General features: G+C 41.7%; 1 long non-coding RNA gene across 1 annotated transcript; it reads right to left on the reverse strand.

Moving 5' to 3' along the window:
* Positions 1 to 1,453: 1,453 nt before the first annotated feature.
* Positions 1,454 to 13,957, reverse strand: LOC128594830 (uncharacterized). Its single transcript, XR_008382629.1, has 4 exons — positions 13,838 to 13,957; positions 6,920 to 6,962; positions 3,731 to 3,862; positions 1,454 to 2,033 (listed from the first exon to the last, which is right to left on the reverse strand). It is a non-coding gene; the product is annotated as an uncharacterized LOC128594830 (long non-coding RNA).
* Between the last annotated feature and the right edge of the window lie 10,278 nt (positions 13,958 to 24,235).

Raw genomic sequence — 24,235 nt, forward strand, 5'->3', positions numbered from 1 at the left:
TCGGGAGGCTGAGGCAAGAGAATCTCTTAAGCCCAGGAGTTGGAGGTTGCTGTGAGCTGTGTGAGGCCATGGCACTCTACCCAGGGCCATAAAGTGAGACTCTGTCTCTACAAAAAAAAAGAAAACTCAGTACATAATATATTTCCTTTTATGTTCACTTCATGAAATATTTTCCTTTCCTGAGTATGATCTGGTTGGAGTAAGGTTGTTCAGAAACTAGCTAAGTCTGTGCAAAGGATCTCTGACCTCCTATAAAACATATTTTATAAGATAATAAAGTAAAACTCATTTTATTATAAAATGATGAAACTTTTACTTAATTATGATTACATTTTATTAATTTTTTTATAAAATAAATAGTTATTCAGCTACGTGATGAATAATAATAATAAAGCCATTCTCTAGCTTGTTTCCAACCACCATGTCCAGCATGGGGGCTCATTCTTCTCAGACAAAAGACTTATTTTCTTAAGAGTGTTCATCATGCCATGATGTTCCTCTGGCCTTCAAATTCTAGATGGGCTTCTCTAATTTAGGAAATATCCTGTGCTCTGAATTGGCAGAAAATGTCAGAGCTTCAGGTCTATGAATTGTGTTTTAAAACACCTTTTCTAGTGAAATTCCCTAAAAGCAGTTCACATCACAGTTTCTTTTTCAAGGTTTTTACAGTCGCATACGAAGTTTAGGAATGCTTGTCTGGATTGGAATAAGTCTAGCAAAGGTCTCCCAGCCTCAAAGTCCTCTCCTCAGAAGGCAGCTATGTGAGGGAGCTTCAGTGCAGGGTTTGGAGCAGGGAAGCTAAACCAGTCCTGCCACCACCCGCTCCAGTCTGCAGACGCCCGCCATTCACAGCGTGGCCTTCCTCACTGCAGATGGTCTGTCTCCACCACACTGCTTGGCTGCCCTGGGTCAGGGACCTACAGGCCAGCAAAGGGTTGCTGCACAACTGAGGCAAGAGAGCACCAGGGCCCATCAGGGTTCCCAGTGCTCTGGTGTTCGCTCCACTTCTTGCACAATTGTATAGCTGCTCTCCTGTGGCTAAAAAAATACTGGGACAAATTGGGGACAGATGGAGCTCGCAAAGAATTCCTCCAGCCAGTACACGCAGGCTGCCCAGCTCGGACGTCACAGAGGCCAGTGGTGAGGGAGTCGGACGGGTCTGGGGCGCTGATCTCAGCCGCCTGGGCAGAACCATGGAGCTGAGAGCGGGTGTATTTTCATAGTTGGGCCTTGAGAACATTGTTGCCTCTTTCTCAGTGAAAAAATAATTTCTTATTCTGGAATATTTTCTGTAATGGGGCTCTGCATTTTTTTTTTTTTTTTCAGTAAAAGCCAGAGAGTAAATATGTTTGGCTCTGTGGTCCTTAAAGTTGTGTTGCAATTACCCATCACTGCCTAACACAGACAACGTGTAAACAACGGGACACAGCTGTTTTCCAAAAACAACTTTATTTACAAAAGTAGATGGTAGATAAATGAATGGATAAACACAGTACTTACAATGGAGTATTATTCAGCCTGTAAAAGGAAGGAAATTCTGACTCAGGATGCAACATGGATGAACCTGGAGGTCACTATACTCCGTGAAGCCAGCCAGTCACAAGAGGAGACCTACTGTGGGATTCTGCTCAGAAGAGGAACTTAGAGGAGTCAGATTGTAGAGACAGAAAGAACGGGTTTCTAGAGGGGGTGGGGAAGCGGGGTGAGGGAGTTACTGTTTAATGGGGACAGTTTCAGTTTGGGAAGATGAGAAAGTTCTAGAGATGGACGGTTGTGATGGTTGCCCAACAGTGTGAGTGAACTGGACACCGCTGGACTGGACACCTTAAGATAGTTGAAATGGTGAGTCTTCTATTAGGCGTATCCTACTCCAGATGTAGACAGGTTGTGGGCTGACACCACTCAGTACTCCTGAAGGATGACACATGTACTGTGCAGAGAAGTATCACATTTACACTCAGCAGATAGTCCCAGCGTTTCCACAACATTAATCCTGTGGGCCATGGAGGGTGTGGATGGGGAATCCCTCTTCACTAGGAACAAGAGAAATGCACTCAAATCATTTCAATTTTCCAGAAATTCAGAAAAGAAAAAAAAATCAAATTTACTTTTGGGGAGGAGGATCAGTTTTTTGTTCTCAAGACCAGTTCATTCAAGCCTGTTGGGACACATACATTGTTCTTGGTGCCTAAAAATATTTCCCAAGGAGCTAATGTAATAGAAATCAGAATAAGGTTCAGATATGTGTGATATTAGTCTATCTACAACATTTAGATGAATTTGTTCAATACGTTACTTTAGATTGAATTGTGTCCCTTCCCAAAATTCATGTGTTAAAACCTTAACCCCAAGTCTGACAGTAATTGGAGATGGGGTCTTTGGCAGGTAGTTATTCTCAGATTAGATCACAAGGGTGGGGTCCTCATGGTGGAATTAGTGCCTTTATAAGAAGGGACCAGAGATCCCAGCACTCTCCCTCATGGACACATGCATGCGTGTGCGCGCGCTCTCTCTCTCTCTCTCTTTCCCATGTGAGAAGGTAGCCTGTCTGCAACCCAAGGAGAAAAGTCCCACAAGAATCTAACTCTGCTACCACCTTGATCCTGGACTCCCAGCCTCCAGAACTGTGAACAATAAATGTCTGTTGTTTAAAGTCACCCATTTTGTGGTATTTGTTACAGCAGCATGAGCTAAGGCAGTGATGTGTGTGTCATATAGATGTAATCATCTGTGTATCTCATATATGTGTCTGTGTACACTCACAAGCACATGTATGTCACCAGTGGCACTGGATTGGTCTATGCAACCCTGTGGGGTGGAGAGGAGGGAATGCAAGTCCAAGGCCCCTTCCCTAAGATTTAAGTAATTTTAAACATTCCCATAGAGATTTATAACCCCATAGCAGGAAATTCTGCATCAGTTCAGGAAAGAATAGAACAGGGAGTGGCTCAACAATCATACCTTTTCTTTGCCCTTCTAGGGTGTGGGCTGAAGTTTGATTTGGTTAAGAAACACCCACAAGTAAAGGGCAGGGGTTGACTAGGGAACACAATCTCATTTCCTGTCCTTACATAAACTCATTAGCAAAAGTCCTGATTAGAGTCTTTGCTTCCAATCTAGACTTGCATTTCATATTTGGTTTTATTTTATAATAGGGTTTGCTTTAAGGAGAGCTTGGTGAGAACGGTGCTGAGAATTGTTCATGGGTATACCATTAGAACCTCCTAAAAATGCCCCATTTCTTGGACTGGCTTTCAAGCTGTGATCTTGAGACACAAGGCCTGGGAGCCCGTTGGCAGCCCCACTCCATTGTCACATCCATAAGCGCTTCCCCCCCACCCCCCGCACTAATCACACCCACCTGCTGTGTCCCAAACTTTTAATTCCTGCCCTTTAAGAAAGGTTTACGTTACATCTTGATTCCACTGTGTGCCTATGAATAACATCACTAAGTTTGTAGTTATTCTCATCCCTAATACCTTTATGGTGTTTACTTAACCTTGCTTTGATACTGCTATTGACTTTGGAGTTATAATTACTATAACTAATTGAGAAATCTTGATGATAGATTGAGGCAAATTGACCAACCACTATGTGGGAAATGGTGCAGTAGCGGTCATTAGGAGCTAAATGGCACAGAACAATTTTAATTAGACATGACTAACATCAGCTGCCTCTGCTGTCGGGGTGATTAAGGCCCAGAGTTAAAAATTACTGAAAGTCACATTACCTTGTTTGATCTTGAGAAGGGAGGGGCTGTCACATTTGCTTCTAAGAGTTTCTCTGTCTCATTTGAAAATGAGTTTGGCTTCGATGTGGGATTAAGCAGCTGGATGTTTTCTGCTTGTTTGGAGAAGTCATTCTATGAAGTTTATGACCAACAATACAGAGAAGTAAATACACTTAGACATTGGAAAAACTCAGGGTAACTATTTCCTCTGGTCTATTGTACGGGCCAAACCTTTCTTAATTAAAAAGAAGGAAGAGAACTGTGTGCTTGGCTCTTATTCTTTCACTGAAATAGAATTTGCTTTAATGAGGATTCATGTATTGATGGTGGCCAAATGCTAATGTAAGGACAGTGATTTTTTTTTTAACACCCTTATTTGTAAGTAATCCTGAAACAAAGCCAAGGCACTGAATTAAACCTCACCATGAAAGAAAGCCACACCTCAGGGGAACTTTGCTAAGACTCCTACCAGAGTCTAGAACTCTCTTCTCCTGTGTCCTATCCCTGAACAATCTGTCCACCACTAGAAATTAGCCACATCCACACACAGCCTTCTTCCTGACCTGCACCTCAGCCCTCCTTCCCCAGCCCCCATGTTCAGGCTTCTACCGAACAGTTTCATCTCGGCTCACTCTGCAGGCCCCAGACTTAGGTGGAAGAACAAGTTAGCATCTCTACCTCCTGGTCATCCAAGCCCTCCAGGACTGACATGTCTATTGCCCAACTACTCTCTTGTTCAGCATCTAAATCTCATATATTGTGTTGGTGGTGTTTGATTTTCATTCTTCCCAATCTTTCCATTCCTGTTGTCACTGTCTGAGATTGGATGTGCCTCCCTAATTCTTCCTGAGCTACTTAACCCACTGGGTGGTCCTGCTACCACCACTCCCGCCATAACCTCTTCCATAACTTCCGTAACCTCTTCCCAGCTGCTGCCAGGGTGACTGCAGTCACGCACAGCTTAATCATGGTTCTCTGCTGGTTGAAAGCTACTGGAGTCTTCACCAGATAAGGTCTGCACCACACATGGAACTTGCCTGGGACTCCACAAAAATTCCACCCCAAGTCCCTGAACACCTAGACATACTTTTATCAAATGGAACTGTAGAAGTCATGTCATATCTTATGGCCTCACAGCCTGCCGGGGGTCCTAGAGGACCACTGATTAGAGTACGGAATGTGGAATGAGAAGAATTGGATTCCAAACTCCAGTCTAGCTTTGAGATTCAGACGTTGGCAAACCCTCCACTTTCTCTTAAACTATTTCCTCAAAAATGAGATTCATCATAATTTGTATGCATTTCTCAAAGTTTGTTGTAAAAGCAAAGTCAAATGCTTAAAAATTACACAGTGGCTTACTAATGGAATGAGGTATTTTTATTGAGTCTCTGGGAAACAAAGCTAGAGGGCTTCAGTAAGTTGAAAAAACCATTGACTAAAAGCAAACTCTGATAGAAAGGATAATCACCATCTAGGAATTAAAGTACAAAAGGTAGTCTGATTTAGCAACAGATTTAGATAAAAGGTTCCCTCTGCGAAGGTAGAGCATGTGATTAGAGACCATGTTGCCTACCTGAGACCTGCTGAGGTTGCAGATGAAAAACCTCCCTTGTTAAGAGGGCTGCATGTAGTCCTGCCTGGCTTTAGTCATACTTCCTCTTATGTCATTTATTATTGAGTGAAGATCAGTAATTTATCAACTCTAACATGCTTTGAGAATCTCAGAGATTGAAGCCATTCAATTGAAATAATTGTGGCTATGGAGTGTGGTAGGAAAAAAGAAACCTAACAGTGGCTTGGTGTCCTATTGTCTGGAACAGATGCCACAGGTGGGAGCTCCCATCCTCTCACAGGTGCTCCCCAAGCAGAGACCCTATCCCCATCGTCCAAGAACAGGCAGTGACAATGGGTGGCCCACCACTCCTGTCCTCCCTGAGGTAGCACATGACTCCTCTGCTTCAGAGCATTGTTAGTGGCTTCTGCTACTCTCCTGTTCACAATTAACTTAATAAAACCCTGCTGTCTCTGGGGCTCAGGGTGCTGAAATGCAGAGAGGCCCTTCTTCTGTTGAAACCTGGGGCAGCAGTTTCATCGCGAGTTGCTTTTTTTTTTTTTTTCAGTTACAAATGACATCCACAAATGTTCATAGAGAAAAAGATTAATGGTGCCCAAGCAGAGCCTTCAGAGCTGGAGGCAGGCTCTCACCAGCTGCCCATCAGTCCTATCAATCCTGCCGAGGCCAGGAAGACAGCCCCTGCCCAGGCCCAGATGCTGCAGCTCTGCGCACAGCTCCTGCCGACCCCATGCTGGCTACTGCCCTGCCTTTCTCGTCCTGGGGCTCTCTGCTTTGTCCTTGGCAGCCCGTATTTGGAACCCATGAAGAACATGAAGGCCACCCACAGGCATGAGGTGTGCACTAGGCTGGCAGAGGGCAGAGACCGTGACCCAGATGTCCCCCTTCTGCAGGGGACGTGGGCCTGTAGAGGAGGCAGGTGACCACGCACTGTGGTCCAGAATTCTAGTCTGGGAGCAAGACAGGTAAAAAGCTTTCTCATGCTGCTTCTATTCAGTGGCAACACTGCTCTGTTTTTATATTTCAGTAATTTCCAAAATAAGCATTCCAAAATTCTTATCATAAGAAAAATGTATCAAATATGAAATACATTTAAAATCAAAATAGGGCTTTCAAATATTAAGAATAAGCATAACAATGTGAACTATCCCGAGACATATTCTATACAGATAATATATTTAATATTAGAAAAACTTTACAAATCAAAAAAAAAAATCTTTAAAAACACATACTTTTTTTTTGCAGTTTTTTGGCCAGCGCTGGGTTTGAACCCACCACCTCTGGCATATGGGGCCAGTGCCCTACCCCTTTGAGCCACAAGCGCCACCCAACATGTACATGTCTTTTAACATCTAGTTTATATATTATGTTCTCCATGAAATTGTAACACCTTGCTCAATCCCTTATATAGGGATTGATGAACTTTCATGAATACTATCTCTTTTAGAATCCTGTTTCTCTTAGGCAAGAGAAAAAAGACATGTATTTTCTCGCCATTTTATCCCCAGGACAATGGGCTCAGCAAGGTGACAAGCTGCCTACTAACACAGTTGGCCCCCACAGCTTCTGACACCGCTCTGGGCCTGGCTGGAATGGATAATGGCTTCCTTGATTACCTTTAGCAAACTGCATCTCTCCTTTCTCTGCATACAGACAGTCCTAAAAGCAAACAAAAATAGTAAACAATTTTGTTAAGCCAGTTGCTTAAGAAAGTTTTCTGTGATAAAAACAAACAAGATCAACCATCCTCAGGAAGAGGGCTCTCTTCCTGGGGTGTGGGGCAGCGGTGCAGAGCTGGGTGACACTGGGCCCTCTGCCCTGCTGGCTGCTGCAGCTCTGGACTGACCATGGTTAGGACAAGGGAATGAGTGCAACAGGGATGTAGAAAGCACGTGGGTTTGCCTGAAACGTGTAGACATGGTCACGTTCTGCCTGAGTGTTTCTCATAGACATATTCTTGCCTTCTGTGAATTGTCTCAGGATTTTTAAGGCAATGCTTTCTTTTTATAATCCAAAGTGTATTGTAAGCAGTAAGCATGATCTTCTGGGATGGATGACCCAACTTGTCCAGGTTTGTCTGGGATAGTCCCATGTCCCTGGAGACCAGTCTCTCTCAGGAGCCCTACATCTAGACAGCCTCCTTGGGACAAAATGCCATTTCAGTAATTCATAGCCTGAATGGTCTCTGTGTTTACGATCTCTTGACCACTTAAAATAACAATGTGAACCTTTCAGTGTAATGTGTGTAATGTATTTTGAAACTGGGTGATTACTTTTGGTAGCCCACATGGTTTCTTTCTTTTTTTTCCTTTTCCTACTAAAAGGCCCATTGCTCAGTTGAGGGGTGGGGATAGGCTAGAAGTAGGAGGGTTTGGTTTCAGCCCCTCACCCAGACCACATCACTCATCTCTGCAAATTTCCTGGGCAGCACTTTGCTGGGCAGAGTCCTTCATCTGGCCAGCTTCTCAGTCTTGGAATCTCCCTTCTCTTCCTGACATCTCTCTCACACCAGCCAAACAGAGGTTTTGCAAATTTCTTTCAAACACTGCCTGCTCCTTCCTAACTCATTGCTTTGAAGAAGTCGGCTTTCTGGGCTCTGAGGTGTGTGGAAATGTAAGCTCTTTGGGCTTAAGTTTCCCTATTGGTTAAACAAGGAAGGCACCAGTCAAACATGATTTTTATAAAGATTCCTTCTCCACCACCTGGCTGAAGGTGAAAACATCTTTTTTCCCTAAATGCAGGCTGTCTGTTGCTTTACTTAGCTATTTCATGTGCAAATAAAACAAAGCTATGTGCAGAACACTCTTTGCTAGAATGAACATTGATGCCTATAGAGTGATTATACATAGGATGTCCTCAATAACTGTGACTCTTTGTCCTTCTGCAAGCATCTTATCCGAAGAATGTAAAGGGCCCCAATCTCAAAATTCATATGACCTGGCCAATATTTAAATTCGGAATCAACGGATGGCCATCTATTTTCCAAAGTGCCTAAATCTGAAATCTTATGTCTAAGGAACATTGAGCAGTTTGAGTTTGATTTCATGACATGAGAAAGTTCATTTTGCCATAGGAGTAGATTAAATCTACCAATGAATTTTATTATGACATCTCTTCATAGAGTTTATAAAACTTCTGAAATTTTTTAAAAATTTCACCTACGGCCAGACTTACAGAATAATTGCAAGAGGAAGTACAAAGAATTCCCAGGTAAGCTCCACCCAGAATCCCCAAATTCTGTTGTATTCACTTTACATTTTTTCTGTTTTCTTTCTTTCTTTCTTTCTTTCTTTCTTTCTTTCTTTCTTTCTTTCTTTCTTTCTTTCTTTCTTTCTTTCTTTCTTTCTTTCTTTCTTTCTTTCTTTCTTTCTTTCTTTCTTTTTTTGAGACAGGAGTCTCACTTTCACTATCTCACTATGTTGTTATGTTGCCAAGGCTGATCTTGAACTCCTGGCCTCAGTTGATCCTCTGACCTTGGCCTCCCAAAGTGCTGACATTACAGGAATTATATACTCTGGTTTCTCTTCAGATAGTATGAATCTTCTGCCTTTTGCAAGAGTGATTTACCACTTCCAGCCTCACTTCACATTTTCTACAGACCATAAAGAACGTTTATTCCAGTATTATGGATTTGAGATTAAGGAGCTGGGCAGGCACCACTTGGTCTCTTCCGCAGACCAGCATACCCACAGCCTTTGAGGCCCAACTCTGTCTACCCCAGTTCCCAGCCCCAGGTCACCATGTCATCACCACAGACCCTGCGTCAACAGCTCTTCCTGTAAAAATGCTCAGAGCTGTGGCAGACATCTGAGGGGCACTTCACAGCCCTCCTAGATGTGACTGAAGGGGCCTGTTAAACTCTGTCAACTCTACCAGTCACTCCATCTGGGATATCAGCCCCTTTAGGAGAATAGATTTGGATTAGCAATGGTACCTGCTTTGGAGAAAGGAAATAGTTCCACTGGAAAAAGTTTAAAATCCTTTCTTTAAATTTCCCCCCATCTTCATTTGGATAAAAATTATTTAAGTCAGTGTCTGTGTGAAATTTTTGTTGTCCTAGCTTCCTAATTTGCCCTTTGTTTTCCTTAGTGAAAGGTAAAATGTTTTTGCTTCTGCAAAATTGCACAACAAACATCTTTGGGATATTGCCTGTCTTTCCTCTCCCTCTTTTTGAGCTTGGGGCAGGGAGAGACATAAAGGCGTGTGGGAGAGGGAGAGATGGAATTTGCTTTAGAGAACATTCCTTCAGCAAGTGTTTCCTCACCCCTATCTCCTGCCCGTGGCAAGGGCAATCCAGTTCCCTCTGCACCTGTTGCTCTAGTGATAATGTGTTACAGGCAATAAAGCTGCTCATAACCATTAGTGAGATTCCTGCAGCAATAATCTAGGAGTTATAAGTTCAGTTATGGGCCTTAAACAAACGAGCAGGAGCAGGTATCTTATTCTGCAGCCAACCAGTCTGTCTGGTTGAAAAAACTTTACCTTGACCATATAGGGCTCCACAATGCGTATGACTATAAGCAAGTACCTTCTTACTCTGCGATTAGATCTGCCTGGGACTGGCGGGCCGTGCTAAGGCCTGCAGTGGTTCTCATGTGGCTCTTTTCCAATTTTCAAGTGGGCTTGGGACATCTGAGCTGGTAAAATCCTGCCTGATTGTAGGGAAGTTTACCTCCACTTACTTAGTTTTCCTAACAGTATAAGCTGATGGAAACCTCCCTTCAGGAATGAATTAGGAAGTACTCTGAAAATCCTGTATTAAGTTTCACAAGTTGCCCTGGATATGGATGCTCTTGTGGGGCAAGTTAAAACCATAAAGATACAAATCTCCCAGTGTCCAGGTGTGGGGCCCCAGGATCACCTGTAGCTGGAGCATGGCCTTCCCGCCCAAACCTGTGAAACTAAATTGAAGAGAGGGAGTGGGTTGAGGTGGCAAGGTAAGCAGTATGGATGATTCTCTTGATCTCATCCAAGTCCAAGTTAAATGGTGTTTTGTTAACTTGTCTTTGTAGATTTTCAAATTCTCAACTATGCCTTGAACACACTAAATTCCCTGCTGCTTTTCAGGTACTGGTTACAAAGAAGCTTGTTTGGGGAAGAAGGGTACTCCCAGGTTAAGGAAAGGCAAAATCTTCTTTTTCAAGCATCAGAAATTGCATTCTAAGTTAAGGAATAATGGAGAAAGACTTCAACGTGAACTACCATGTGCAAACCAAGTAAAAGAAAGCTAGAAGCAGCTTTGCATGTAAAGTGCTATTACATAGCCAAGTTTGCTTAGTAAAGCACAGTGATAACCCTGGAATGTCATCTTACAGACCCAGTGTAGTTTATGCCAAAGAAAGCCATCCCTGAGGAGAGGGATAAAAACTAAAATCTATTTGCTTCTTTCAAATGCCGTAAGGTAGAGGAAAGTGAGGGTTTTGAACAGAAACTCCTTTTAAGCTAGAAAAATGTTCAAGTAGCCAGTGTGAAAATACGCTCAGAAGTTAAAGAACTGAGTCTTAGTACACTAGACAGCAGCTAGCCCTGTATTTACAAGCTGAATAAAGAAAGTATGCCCCTTTGAGTCCACTCTAACTAGTTAGCCACCATGGAGTGAGCAGTCCTGTCGGCTCTGCAGGCTCCAGTGATGTTGGGAGGCTGGAAAGCAACACAGGACTCACTGAAGCCTCCTCTCCCAGCCACTCACTATACAAGTCAACTCTAATCACATCCTGGCACTCCCTACTTAGCTGGCTCTCAACCCTTTGTGGTGGGTACAGCTCCTACCCACACCTTGAATTCCCCAGTGCTCACCATCTATGGCAAGGCCCCCAGGATTGTAGCCAATTCACATCACAGCTCCTGCCCTTTGCCTTCAGGACTGAACATTGCCTCCCTTGAACAGTTCTAGGTAAGGCCCTCGCTGACCTTAAAAGGGCAATTAATTGCAAGTGATCTTTAATATTTTATGTTATGATATTTTAAAATCAACTTAGGACTATAATCAACTAGAGGAGTGATTTTTGCTCCTATCTGGATAAAACATGGGCAGGAAAGCCTAGGATCCCCAGAGAGATTCCTGCAGACCGTCCACGGGCACCTGAGCAGCTGGGACTGGAAGTGAGAGTCAGACTCAGAGCGAGCATGAGCTCCTCCCAGGAACAAAGACTCTATGAAAATATCCTGCTTCCCATCCCCAGGAGAGGGTCTGGGTGGGTGAAAGGGTCAGGAGAAAGAAAGATCTTCAAAGAAGAAAGGCAACCAAAAGCTGGAAAGAGAGCAGACCATCCCATTGTTTCCACTGAACCCACGTCCCCGTGTCATGAGAACAGACTCCTGGGGTCCCACTTCCTGCCTCCCCTGCACTTTTTCTCATGAGAATCCAGTTGCAGACATGGCTGTCAGCTGAGAATAAGGTGCAGGGAAAGACAGCTTCCCTGATGATCAAAAGCCTTCTGTTAAACTCTCACAGTAGCCAAATGTTCATGTCCTAAAACATCTCATCCAGATCAGTGGAAGACTGTAAAATGGGAATGCCAGCCCAGTTTGCCAATGGAACATTGGAAGCTCAATTCCGTATGATATCTAATCCCAGTTTAGCACCATTAAAAAGCAAACTAACAAAATCATGCTAAATCTCAATCCCGGGGGCCAAAAGCTATACCACCACTGGAGGACATCACCTTTGCAGGGAAACTGAGGAAAAAATCAGTGGATTCTCATCTGTCAGGAATAGTTTGGTCTCTTTTCCTCAGAGAAGCTGGAGTTGAATTGAACTATCTCACAAATATTTTTTTTTTCTTCCTTTAAAGTATCTACTTCCTTTTTCTATCAGGGTTAGGAAAAATTGGATATAACTAGTCATTAATCTAAGATCCATAGATATGTCAAAAGGTCAATGGAATGGTATTTTAATAGCTAGCAAGAGACTGATTTTCCCTCTGAAAATTTTGAGGTGAGAGACATCTGTGCTTCGTTGATTTCTTCCAAAATTTAGACAGATGTTCAATAGAGATAGAGAGATAGATGTGATTGACAGATTATAGATAGAAGATAGATATAGGTAATAGGTGTATAGATATAGATACAGAAAAACATATAGATAGATATGAGATTGGTAGATAGATACACATAGATAGGCAGATAGATGTAGTACATAAAAGAAAGAAAATTAGAAAACTGACAAAGTTGGGTTTTGGAGTTTTGTGTTTATTGGCTTGGTTTTGATTCTGTTTATATTTCAAATGCGATTCAAAGATAGTGAAGACCATATCTGAATGAACTCTCATCACGGATCTCTGCATCTGTCTTCTAACTGGACTACTGTAAGATTTCTCATGAGGTCACAGAAAAGGCAACGTGGCAAGCCACTCTCCACCAGACCACCTCCTCTAGGTGGGCATCAGGGTTTTATGTTCCTCATTAGAGAGCCCAGAGGAAATTCCGGGCCTCCATGGAAAGCACTCTTATAATGGGAAGCAGACCCCAACCCTGACTGAGGCTTCCACCTACACCCACACACCCATCGACCTTCTCAAAATAACAACGCCAGGCCACCCTTCCTTGCAGCTGCAGGCTCCGGACAAAGACTTTCTAAAAACAAGAAAAGAAAAGACACTTCTTCCTGTTTCACTTGTACCAGACACAGATGGCCAAGGACTCCCCACACAGATGCCCTAGATGTCATATCCAGTGTGACCAAGATGACTTGAAATGGGGAAAACAAGCTGCTACTTGCTGTGTCAGGACACGGTGCTCCAACCAGTAGGGCCACAGGAAAGCCATCACTGATTGTGCCCACTTTCCTACCCTCGCCATAACTTGGAGCTGGTGCTTTGGAGAGGCTTTGGTTTGGAGCTGGACATTTTATCCTCACACAAGGGAGCTCACTGTGCAGACAAGCCGGTTCTTGGGCACTGGGTCTACCACTGATTAATGGCAGGGCCCAAACCAGAGCCCTATCACCTGCTCAGTGATAGGGTTCTGGTTCTCTACAGGGGCAAAGCAGCAGTCTGGGGTCTGGGCAGATCCTTAGGCTATCCTGAAAGCAGAAGGTAGGTAAAACTTCCCTCCACGAACAACCGTTCAGCCAGTGACACTCCCACTCCCTTACCCACAGTGGTCCAAGAACTGGAAAATCTGCCTCCTGACAGCCCTGATTGAAAAGACACAATGTCCCATTGTCAGGCTCCGGGAGACCTTCCCCTACACAACTAATAGCATCTGCCCTACCAGTCACTTCAGCCTCAGCCTCAGCCTCAGGCAAAACCTCTGGAAACCAGGAAATCTCCAGCTGTTTCTACAAAACCTTTAGCCCCTTATCCCATTCTACATAAGCCATCTCCTGGGAACTATATTAAAAATGAAATTAAACTTTATAAGAACAGGTATTATATTGCCAATTTTCACTGTACACTGTATAGGCACGTAACATAGTCTTGATCACATATGGTATTTTCATTCTTTGTATAACAATTTGGGAATCAAATGCTTGGTTCCTGCTATAACCTCCATAATAAAATTTTTCTATTCATAAATTAGATTAGACTTACATCATTTCAGCTCACAGTGCCTTTCCCAGAAACATAACCAACCATAAGTTCCAGGAATGCAGTGTTGGCTGGTGGGAGACGGGGGCTCAAGGTCAGAGACCCGGTCAAGCCCTCTCTCTGCTGTTTACTGGCTGAATTTCTTAGGGAAGTTGCTCAGCTACCTCCTGTGCAAAGTACAGCTAAAGATAATAACCCCCTGACTCACTTATTTTAGTGACCAACCATGAAGATAAAAATAAAAGCATTTTATAAAGGCTTTACAAATGTCAGTTAGAAAGATAAATAATTTTGCTTGAAGCAATCAGTAATGATCAAATCCATACAAGCTAATCATTGTTCTATTTACTGTTACATGTTCCCCACTTCTAAAGGAAAAAAAAACTCACTTTACAAAAATTAGTAAAAATAGATGGTGTATTAATTTGCTTGCTACCATTAACAAAGTACCACAGACTAGGCAGCTTAAACAGAAATTTATCTCCTCGCAGTCCTGGAGGCTGAAAGTTAGAGATCAAGGTGCCAAAAGGGTTGGTTCTTCCTGAGGCCTCTCTCCTTGGTTTGCGGACAGCCGCCTTCTCCCTGGGTCCTCACATGGTCATCCCTCTGTATGTGTCTGTGTCCTCATCTTCTCTTTCTATAAGGACACCAGTCATACTGGATTAGGTAGGGCCCCACCCTCAGGAGCTCATTTTAACATAATTACCTCACCAATCATCCTGTCTGTAAATACAGTCACATTCTGAGGAAGTAAGAGACCTTGGGGGGGGGACACAATTCAGTCCACAGCAGATGGTTAGGACAGAGTCTTCACTCAGGACTTGAACGTCTTTATTTACCCTTTTCACTCTTTAATTTCCATAATCGAGTCCATTCAAAGAATGATGTCTCATACCAGTGAATCTACGAGCTTTGGGCTGGCCTAATTTCTTCTACATTTGTGACTACGCTTACCAAAAGAAACAACACACCCAGCAGAGTCCCGGCCATGTGCAAGCCTCCCGCTTAGCTCTGCTAAGGAGCTCTTGGCACTTCAGAGCTGAAAGATTTTCCTGGATTTCTTTTCCTCCTAAAGTTTTCAAAGTTTGCTTTGCCTTTATTTTATTGTCATTTTAGAAAAGAAAAGCTGATACCTTGGGTGCTCCTCACAAAGCTAATACCTTGGGTGCTCCTTCACAAAAACAAATTACCTGGGAAAGCGTACCTCACTATTCCCAGACCCCTGACTTCACTTTTCATAGCACTGCTGGTCCCAGTATCGGGTACAAAATAAAATTAGTGAAGAGAAACTATAATTTACCCAAAATGTATTCCCAAGCCACTATTTCTCCATGTGATGATTTGACAGAAACGTTCTAACATACATTTGCACATTGCCATAAAGGGTTTTCCTAAAAGATCCCTTTTAGGGAGGTGGTTCTAATATTTACTAGAAAGAAAACTATCATTTTATGTCCATAATACAGTAAAACTATTTTCAAATAACAAATACCCTTTACCTCTTTAAAAGTACTTTCATATTCTGCATCAAAATTTTTTTTTCCTTTTTTTTTAATTAAATCATAGCTGTGTACATTGATATGATCATGGGGCATCATTCACTAGCTTCACAGACTGTTTACCAAGTTTCACATATACCCTTGTAAGATGCACGGCTGGTGTAATCCCACCAAGCCCCTTCCCTCTACCCACCTCTCTGCTCCCTCCCCTCCCTTTCCCCCTTCCCCCTATTCTTAGGTTGTAACTGGGTTATAGCTTTCATGTGAAAACCATAAATTAGTTTCATAGTAGGGCTGAGTACATTGGGCACTTTTTCTTCCATTCTTGAGATACTTTACTAAGAAGAATATGTTCCAGCTCCATCCATGTAAACATGAAAGAGGTAAAGTCTCCATCTTTCTTTAAGGCTGCATAATATTCCATGGTATACATGTATCACAATTTATTAATCCATTCGTGGATCGATGGGCACTTGGGCTTCTTTCATGACTTAGCAATTATGAATTGGGCTGCAATAAACATTCTGGTACAAATATCTTTGTTATGATGTGATTTTTGGTCTTCTGGGTATATGCCCAGTAGAGGGATTACAGGATTGAATGGCAGATCTATTTTTAGATCTCTAAATGTTCTCCATATTTCTTTCCAAAAGGAATGTATTAATTTGCATTCCCACCAGCAGTGCAAAAGTGTTCCCTTTTCTCCACATCCGCGCCAACATCTCTGGTCTTGGGATTTTGTGATATAGGCTAGTCTCACTGGAGTTAGATGGTATCTCAAAGTAGTTTTGATTTGCATTTTTCTTATGATTAAAGATGATGAGCATTTTTTCATATGTCTGAAGGCCGTGCGCCTGTCTTCTTCAGAGAAGTTTCTCTTCAAATCCCTTGCCCAGCCTGCAATGGGATCCCTTGTTCTATTCTTGCTAATGCGTTTGAGTTCTCTATGGATTCTGGTTATTAAACCTTTGTCGGAGACATAACCTGCAAATATCTTCTCCCATTCTGAGGGCTGTTTGCCTGCTTTACTTACTGTGTTCTTGGCTGTGAAGCTTTTTAGTTTGATCAGGTCCCAGTAGTGTATTTTTGAAGCTGTTCAATTGCCCGGGGCGGGGGTCCTCCTCATAAAATACTCACCCAGACCGATTTCTTCAAGGGTTTTCCCTGCACTCTCCTCTAGTATTTTTATAGTTTCATGTCTTAAGTTTAAATCTTTGATCCAGTGAGAGTCTATCTTAGTTAATGGTGAAAGGTGTGGGTCCAGTTTCAGTCTTCTACAGGTTGCCAGCCAGTTCACCCAGCACCATTTGTTAAATAGGGAATCTTTTCCCCACTGAATGTTTTTAATTGGCTTGTCAAAGATCAGATAACGGTAAGTAGCTGGATTCATCTCTTGGTTCTCTATTCTGTTCCAGACATCTACTTCTCTGTTTTTGTGCCAAAACCATGCTGTTTTGATCACTATCGATTTGTAGTATAGTCTGAAGTCTGGTAGCATAATTCCTCCTGCTTTATTTTTATTTCTGAGTAATTAATGTCTTGGCTATTCGAGGTTTTTTGTGATTCCATATAATATGAAGTATTGTTTTTTCAAGATCTTTAAAGGATGACAGTGGAGCTTTAATAGGGATTGCATTGAAATTATATATTGCTTTGGGTAGTATGGACATTTTAATAATGTTGATTCTTCCCAGCCATGAGCATGGTATATTTTTCCATTTTTTAATATTTTCAGCTATTTCTTTTCTTAGAGTTTCATAGTTCTCTTTATAGAGATCTTTCACGTCCTTTGTTAGATAAATTCCCAAATATTTCATCTTCTTTGGCACTACTGTGAATGGGATAGAGTCCTTAACTGTTTTTTCAACTTGACTGTTGTTAGTATATATAAAGGCTACCGATTTATGAATGTTGATTTTGTAACCTGAGACGCTGCTGTATTCCTTGATCACTTCTAAGAGTTTTGTAGTAGAGTCCCTAGTGTTTTCCAGATATACTATCATGTCATCTGCGAAGAGCGAAAGTTTAATCTCTTCTGACCCTATATGGATACCCTTGATCGCCTTTTCTTCCCTAATTGCAGTGGCTAAAACTTCCATTACAATGTTAAAAAGCAATGGAGACAACGGGCAACCTTGTCTGGTTCCTGATCTGAGTGGAAATGATTCCAATTTAACTCCATTCAATATGATATTGGCTGTGGGTTTGCTGTAGATGGCTTCTATCAGTTTAGAAATGATACCAGTTTTCTTAAGTGTTCTGATCATGAAGGGATGCTGGATATTATCAAAAGCTTTTTCTGCATCGACTGAGAGACTCATATGGTCTTTGTTTTTTAATTTGTTTATGTGCTGGATTACATTTATAGATTTACGTATATTGAACCAGCCTTGAGACCCTGGAATAAAACCAACTTGGTCATGATGTATAATTTGTTTGATGTGTTGCTGGATTCTGTTTGTTAGGATCTTGTTAAATATTTTTGCATCTATATTCATTAGTGATATTGGTCTATAATTTTCTTTTCTTGTTGGGTCTTTTCCTGGTTTGGGGATCAGGGTGTGCATCAAAATTTTAAAATCTTATTGTCATCTCTCTAGAGGTAACTGGCATTCAAAAAGTTTCTTTTGTTTGTTTATGATCAAGAAGCTGTGTCCTGAAGCAACAAAAAGAAAAATATATTAATTGGATTTGATCAAAATTTAATTCTGTTGTGTTTCAAAAAGACAACTCACAGAGTGAAAAAAAATATTTGAAAGTCATATATCTGCTAGGGAGCCTGTATAGAGAATATATCAGCTCAATAATTAAAAAAAACAATAACCCAATTTAAAAATGGGCAAAAGGTATAAAAAGACACTTCTCAAAGTAGATATGCAAATGGCCAATAAGGACATGAAAAGACTCTCAGCATTTTTAGCCATCTGAGAACTGCAAAACAAAATGCAAGGAGATGCCACTTCCCACCCACCAGAATGGCTGTAATCAGAAAGAGATAATAGCAAATGCTGGGGAGAATGTAGAGAAATTGGAACCTTCGAACATTGCTGGTGGGAAGGTGAAAGGGTGTATCTTCTTCGAAAAATAGTCTGTAAGTTCCTCAAAAGGTTAAATGTTGAGTTACCATATGAGCCAGCAATTCCACTCATAGATATGGGCCAAAGAGAAATGTTAACATATATCCACACAAAAACTTGTGCTGATTAAGTATCCCTTATCCAAAATGCTTAGACCAGAACTGTTTCGGATTTCAGATTTTTCAGATTTTGGAATACTTGCCTATACATAATTAGATATATATACAAATCTTGGGGATGGGAGCAAAATCTAAACATCAAATCAATTAGATTTCATAAACACCTTATATACAGTGCCTAATATACATTTTATACATTATTTAAAATAATTTTGTTTATGAAACAAGGTTTGTGTACCCTGAACCATCGGAAAGCAAAGGTGTCCCTATCACAGCCACCCATGGTGTAGGTCTTGGCCTCACATGGGGTGTCATGGGGAACCTGCCTGGCATGCTCAGCCTACATGTGTGCTATTTTATTACCCTTTCTAAGGTGCTTGCCTGAGGAGTCTGAGCATGTGGTGAAAAGATATATTGCAGCTGAAGGGAAGGTATTTTTCCCATTGGGGCAACTGAATAAACTGTTGTGCACCTGCTTTTTGACTATGACCCATCACATGAGGTCTGCTGTGGAATTTTCCACTTGTGGCATCCTGTCAGCACTCAACAAGTTCTGATTTTAGAGTTTTGGATTAGGAATATTCAACTTGTATATAAATGGCAACATTATTCATAACAGCTAAAAAGTGGAAACAATCTAAATGTCTATCAACAACATCAATGAATAGATAAATAAAATATGTTATATCCTAGCCGGGCGCTGTGGCGGGCACCTGTAGTCCCAGCTACTCGGGAGGCTGAGGCAAGAGAATTGCTTAAGCCCAGGAGTTGGAGGTTGCTGTGAGCTGTGTGAGGCCACGGCACTCTACCGAGGGCCATAAAGTGAGACTCTGTCTCTACCAAAAAAAAAAAAAAAAATAGGTTATATCCATACAATGAAATATTATTTGGCCATGAAAACAAATGAAGTACTGATACATAATTCAGCATCAATGAACCTTGAAAATACTGCAATAAACAGAAGAAGCCAAATATTAAAGATCCATGTGGTATGATCCCATTTCCATGAAATATTCAGAATCAGCAAATCTATGGAGATAGAAAGTAGATTTGTAGTAGTAAAAGACTGGGATGGGAGGGGAAAAAGGGGGAGTGGTGGCTAAGGGGTACAGGATTTTCTCGAGAGGTGATAAATATAGAGGATGCCATAAAAATGTGTACACATTTTAAACAGGGAAAAACTGTATTACAATTGTAATACTCAAGTCATCTTTGACTTCTGCAATTATAAGAGGTGCTCAACGTGACTTGTATTCATTTTTTTGTTATTGATTTATATTGAGTATTACAATTTTTTTTTTGAGAGAGAGTCTCACACTGTTGCCCAGACTAGAGTGCCATGGCCTCAGCCTAGTTCATGCAACCTCAAACTCCTGGGCTTAAGGGTTTTTCCCGCCTCATCCTCCAAAGTAGGTGGGACAATAGACACATGCCACAACACCTAAATTTTCTATATTTAGTAGAGAAAGGGGTCTCATTTTGCACAGGTTGGTCTTGAACTCCTGAGCTCAAGTGATCCTCTCACCGTGGCCTCACAGAGTGTGAGGGTTACAGGCATGATCCATTCTTAAAATGTGTATACTTTTTTTAGCTCCCTCTGTATGTTCCAAAATCTGTTATAATAATGTTTACCCAAGTCTGTGGATCCACTGAACATCATTGAATGCCCCACTTTAAATAGGTGAAGTATATGGTGTGTCAATTATATTTCAATGAAGTTATTATTAAAGAAAGGAAAAACAGAGCCTCACCACACCTAGCATACTGTCAGTTCATTAAACAGATCACTGTACCTATTCCCACAGTCTTTAAAGAAAATACTGGCAAGATATACTTAGTCCCACCCATGATTGTTAATGCTTTTGTAAATTCAACTGGAAAAATATGACACACCTTCAGGAAATCTGTGGTAGGAACCATGTGAGAAAAACATTCAGAATATCAAGTATAGTTCAGGATCCACCCCACTTCCAATCCATTTCTTAAGAGTGATGGCCCTGGGCACAGTCCAAGAGAAAGGTCGATGGTAAAGGCACAGAGAAACATTTAGAATGGTCTCTTTAGCATCACTGGACATGCACTCTGGTGGACTTCCCTTTTGGGAGTGCAGTTATACTCTGAGAAGATAAATTTCCACACAGGTGAAGGCAAGCAACCTTGTCTAGTTCATTCATTATTATATTTCCTGGCATAGTAGATGCTCTGTAAATATCTATTGAATGAATGAATGAATAAAAAGCATGTGTATTTTTCTTTATCCTTCATTACCTGAAATATGAGAGACAGCCATTTGGAAAGTGGGTTTACTGCACAGTCAAGGAGGAACCTAGTTTTAGTTGCATGGAGGTATTTTCCAGCACACTCCTACCTGCAATAGATGTTTTAACTCAAAACTAGAGATGTGCTTGTTACTATATACACAGTGAGTGCTGAGCTCAGTTTACAAACCCAAGTGTGTAAGATCATGACTTTACTGTTCTTAAATGAGTGACTTTGACTAGAAGTTTCCATTCTGTAGTGACAGGAATGCTCTGCACCATGTTGGGGTCCTCAATTGACACCATGGGAGGGAGAAGAAATGGCCCATTCATGCTGGATGCTGCCAAGACTCTCCACTTGCCCTCTAGTCCCCCATCCAGGCAGGTCACGGCAGCTTCCTCCCTCTACTGTAATTAGGAAGGCCTCACTTCTGCCCTCTGCCCACACCAATATAGCCTTCAAGTGCCCAGGATATGTTGCATTGCACAGGACAGACATTCCCACCAGAATCTCCAGGCCAGTCCTCTGGACATGCCAGGCAGATCTCTCCTCTGTCCCCATCCATGCTGGAAACTCTCAGGTTCTTCCTCTTTCTTCATCAGCTCCTTCACCCCTGCTCCCTCCCACCAGCCCAGGCAGGGTGGGACAGAACACTCAAGGCCCACTTCCCCTCTGATCATCCATCTCCCAAACTCAAAAACTCTGGTCTGGGTCCTGTCATGAGTCTTACACCGAAGTCTAAGTGTTTGAGAGGGAAAAGCCAAGAATTCAACTTATTTGTTATCTATGATCTACTCTTACAAGAGGAGCTCAACGTGACTTGTATTCATCTTTTGTTATTGATTTATATTGAGTATTATAATTTTTTTTTTGAGACAGGGTCTCACTCTGTTATCCAGGCTAGAGTTTCATGGCCTCAGCCTAGCTCATGCAACCTCAAACTCCTGGGCTCAAGCGATCCTCCTGCCTCATCCTCCCAAGGAGCTGGGACTACAGACATATGCCACAATGCCCAGCTAAGTTTTCTATTTTAGTAGAGACAGGGGTCTCATTTTGCTAGCTCATGCAACCTCCTGGGCTCAAGCCATCTTCCAAACTCCCACACTGCCATCTTCCCAGAGAGAGACATCCCCTGGGGAACTGAAGGCAGAGTGGGCAGGTGCCCAGCTAGGATTGGTAGAAATAATAGCAAATAGCAAGAAAACACTCAGGGTCCCCAGTCCCGAGATTGGAGTAGTTAAGAAGTGTGGTGGATACTTCAGTGCAAAGGTAAAGGACTAGGAGCCTGTTGCTGTTGTACAAAGCAGACCTTTAGTCTCAAACCCCACCAGCTCCAGGGTACAGCCCGGGTCATGCCATGGATAAGATGGGGTGGGGAGGGATCCAGTCTTTCTCAAAGTCAGAAGATAAAATCATCTCAGACTTTTGTTTGCATACCTTCCACCATGACCCTACTTGAGCAGGTGCCTAGACAGCAGAATTCAGTTCTGAGAAGTAGAAGGAGGGCTCTGCTCTGCTTTTCCTGAGTCAGCATAGCTCCAGAGTCCTCCTTTGTGGGGCACATTAGGGGGAAAGGAGTCTACATCCATGTTGTATCACTGGCAGCTGAACACACCAAGAGCTCCTAGTATAGGCTGGAGAAAGAAGGTGTTGGAGAGGCTGGAGCCAACCATGATGGCTTCAAATATTCCAAGGATGTCAGAGAGCCAAAGAATGTGAAAGTTATAGGGAGTCAAGTTTATTCAAATAAGAAAGATCTGCACAAGCAAGAGGTAGCTCCCGGGAAGTCCTGGCCTCATCTTTAAGAGTGTCCAGGAAGAGGCTAGCTGGCAAGCCAGGATTATTATAAAAGAGGTTTCAGATTAAGCAAAGTTTGATCCAAATGTTTTCTGAAGTCACAGCCCACTATTAAGAGTCTATTACTTCAGCCAGGGTGGTAGCTCACACCAGTAATCCCAGCACTCTGGGAGGCTAAGGCAGGGGGATTGCCTGAGCTCAGGAGTTCAAAAGCAGCCTGAGCAAGAGTGAGACCCATCTCTAAAAAATAGCTGGGCATTGGAGCAGGTGCCTGTAGTCCCAGCTACTTGGGAGACTGAAGTGAGAGAATCGCTTGAACCCAAGAGTTTGAAGTTGCTGTCATATATGATGCCACAGCACTCTACCAAGGGTGACAAAGTGAGACTCTGTCACCAAAAAAAAGAAAAGAAAATCTAAGACTTCAGTGTCCAGGTCGAGATTGGCTGATGTCATTAAATATTGAAGCAAATATAAAACCAAAGGGCCAAAAGATCTATCTTTAAGAATTTATCCACATTTTTTAAAATACCATTTCTCTTTATTAAAAGGTCATTTTTATTTAGTTGTTCATAAAAACAAATCTTTTAAATCTATGCTTAGTTGAAAGTCCATAAAACATGTAATCAGCTACATTACACATCAGCCAAACCTTTGGATTTATAAGTTCACTGCATGCTGACAATAATTCTTCAGATAATTCCTAAGTTCTGGCCGCCCATCAGAGGGGAGTGGTTCCAGCCATCCTTTAACATCCTAGTCTTTGTACTGGCCAAGTGACAGTAAACATCAATCAATATTTGTTGTTAATGATCAAAGTGATAAAAAAAAAGTTTTATAAAATAATTTTGTCTCCACAGATATAAATTTATCCAACATAAGCTAATTTGAAACTTATAAATTTTTCTGGCAGTAAGTTTTACACACTTTAAGATTATATTTCATTACTTTCATTCAAAGTTGTCTTCTTTGGGAAATACTGTTGGCAGGAAGAAAAAGTCTGTTTACAAGTCTATCAAATGAGAGCAATAAAGAATATAGAGCATCTCTGAGAAAACACTTATAAACTAAAAATAAAATCTTAAGCCCCACACCACCACTAAAGATGTCCTCTTGGCCAAGGGAACCCCAGAAAGACCTTAAAAACTTGAGTTCCCAAATATTAGAGGATGAGAGGTCAGATATGCTTCATTATACCCCTTCCCTTCTGCAATTTAGAGATACTACTAGCCAACATTAGTATTAAAATAGAAATTATAAGACTAACAGACTCTTTATAACAGTAGGTACCAAATTATAAACAAGACTAAAGCCATATCAAACAAGTGTTAAGTTACACACCCTTACATTAAAAAAAATAAATAAATTCTAACTACCACAGGGTTTCTCTCTCTAACAGCAAAACAAACACTGGCCTCCAGATAAACAATATTAAAACAATCTACAGAGATAAACAATACTAAAGCAACTTACAACTCACTACTAGACACTAATTCCCACCCCTTTAATCCACAGGACACAAATACAACCTTAATTAAATAAAAGACTAACTTCAATAACTTCTTCCTAATAAAAAGACCAACACCCATAGATGAATGCTGACTAGTTTTACAGAAACTGCACACTTCAATGCTTTTGTATCCCTACTTCACC

This window comes from Nycticebus coucang, chromosome 9 (genome assembly GCF_027406575.1).
Source record: "Nycticebus coucang isolate mNycCou1 chromosome 9, mNycCou1.pri, whole genome shotgun sequence".
Lineage (NCBI taxonomy): Eukaryota > Metazoa > Chordata > Mammalia > Primates > Lorisidae > Nycticebus > Nycticebus coucang.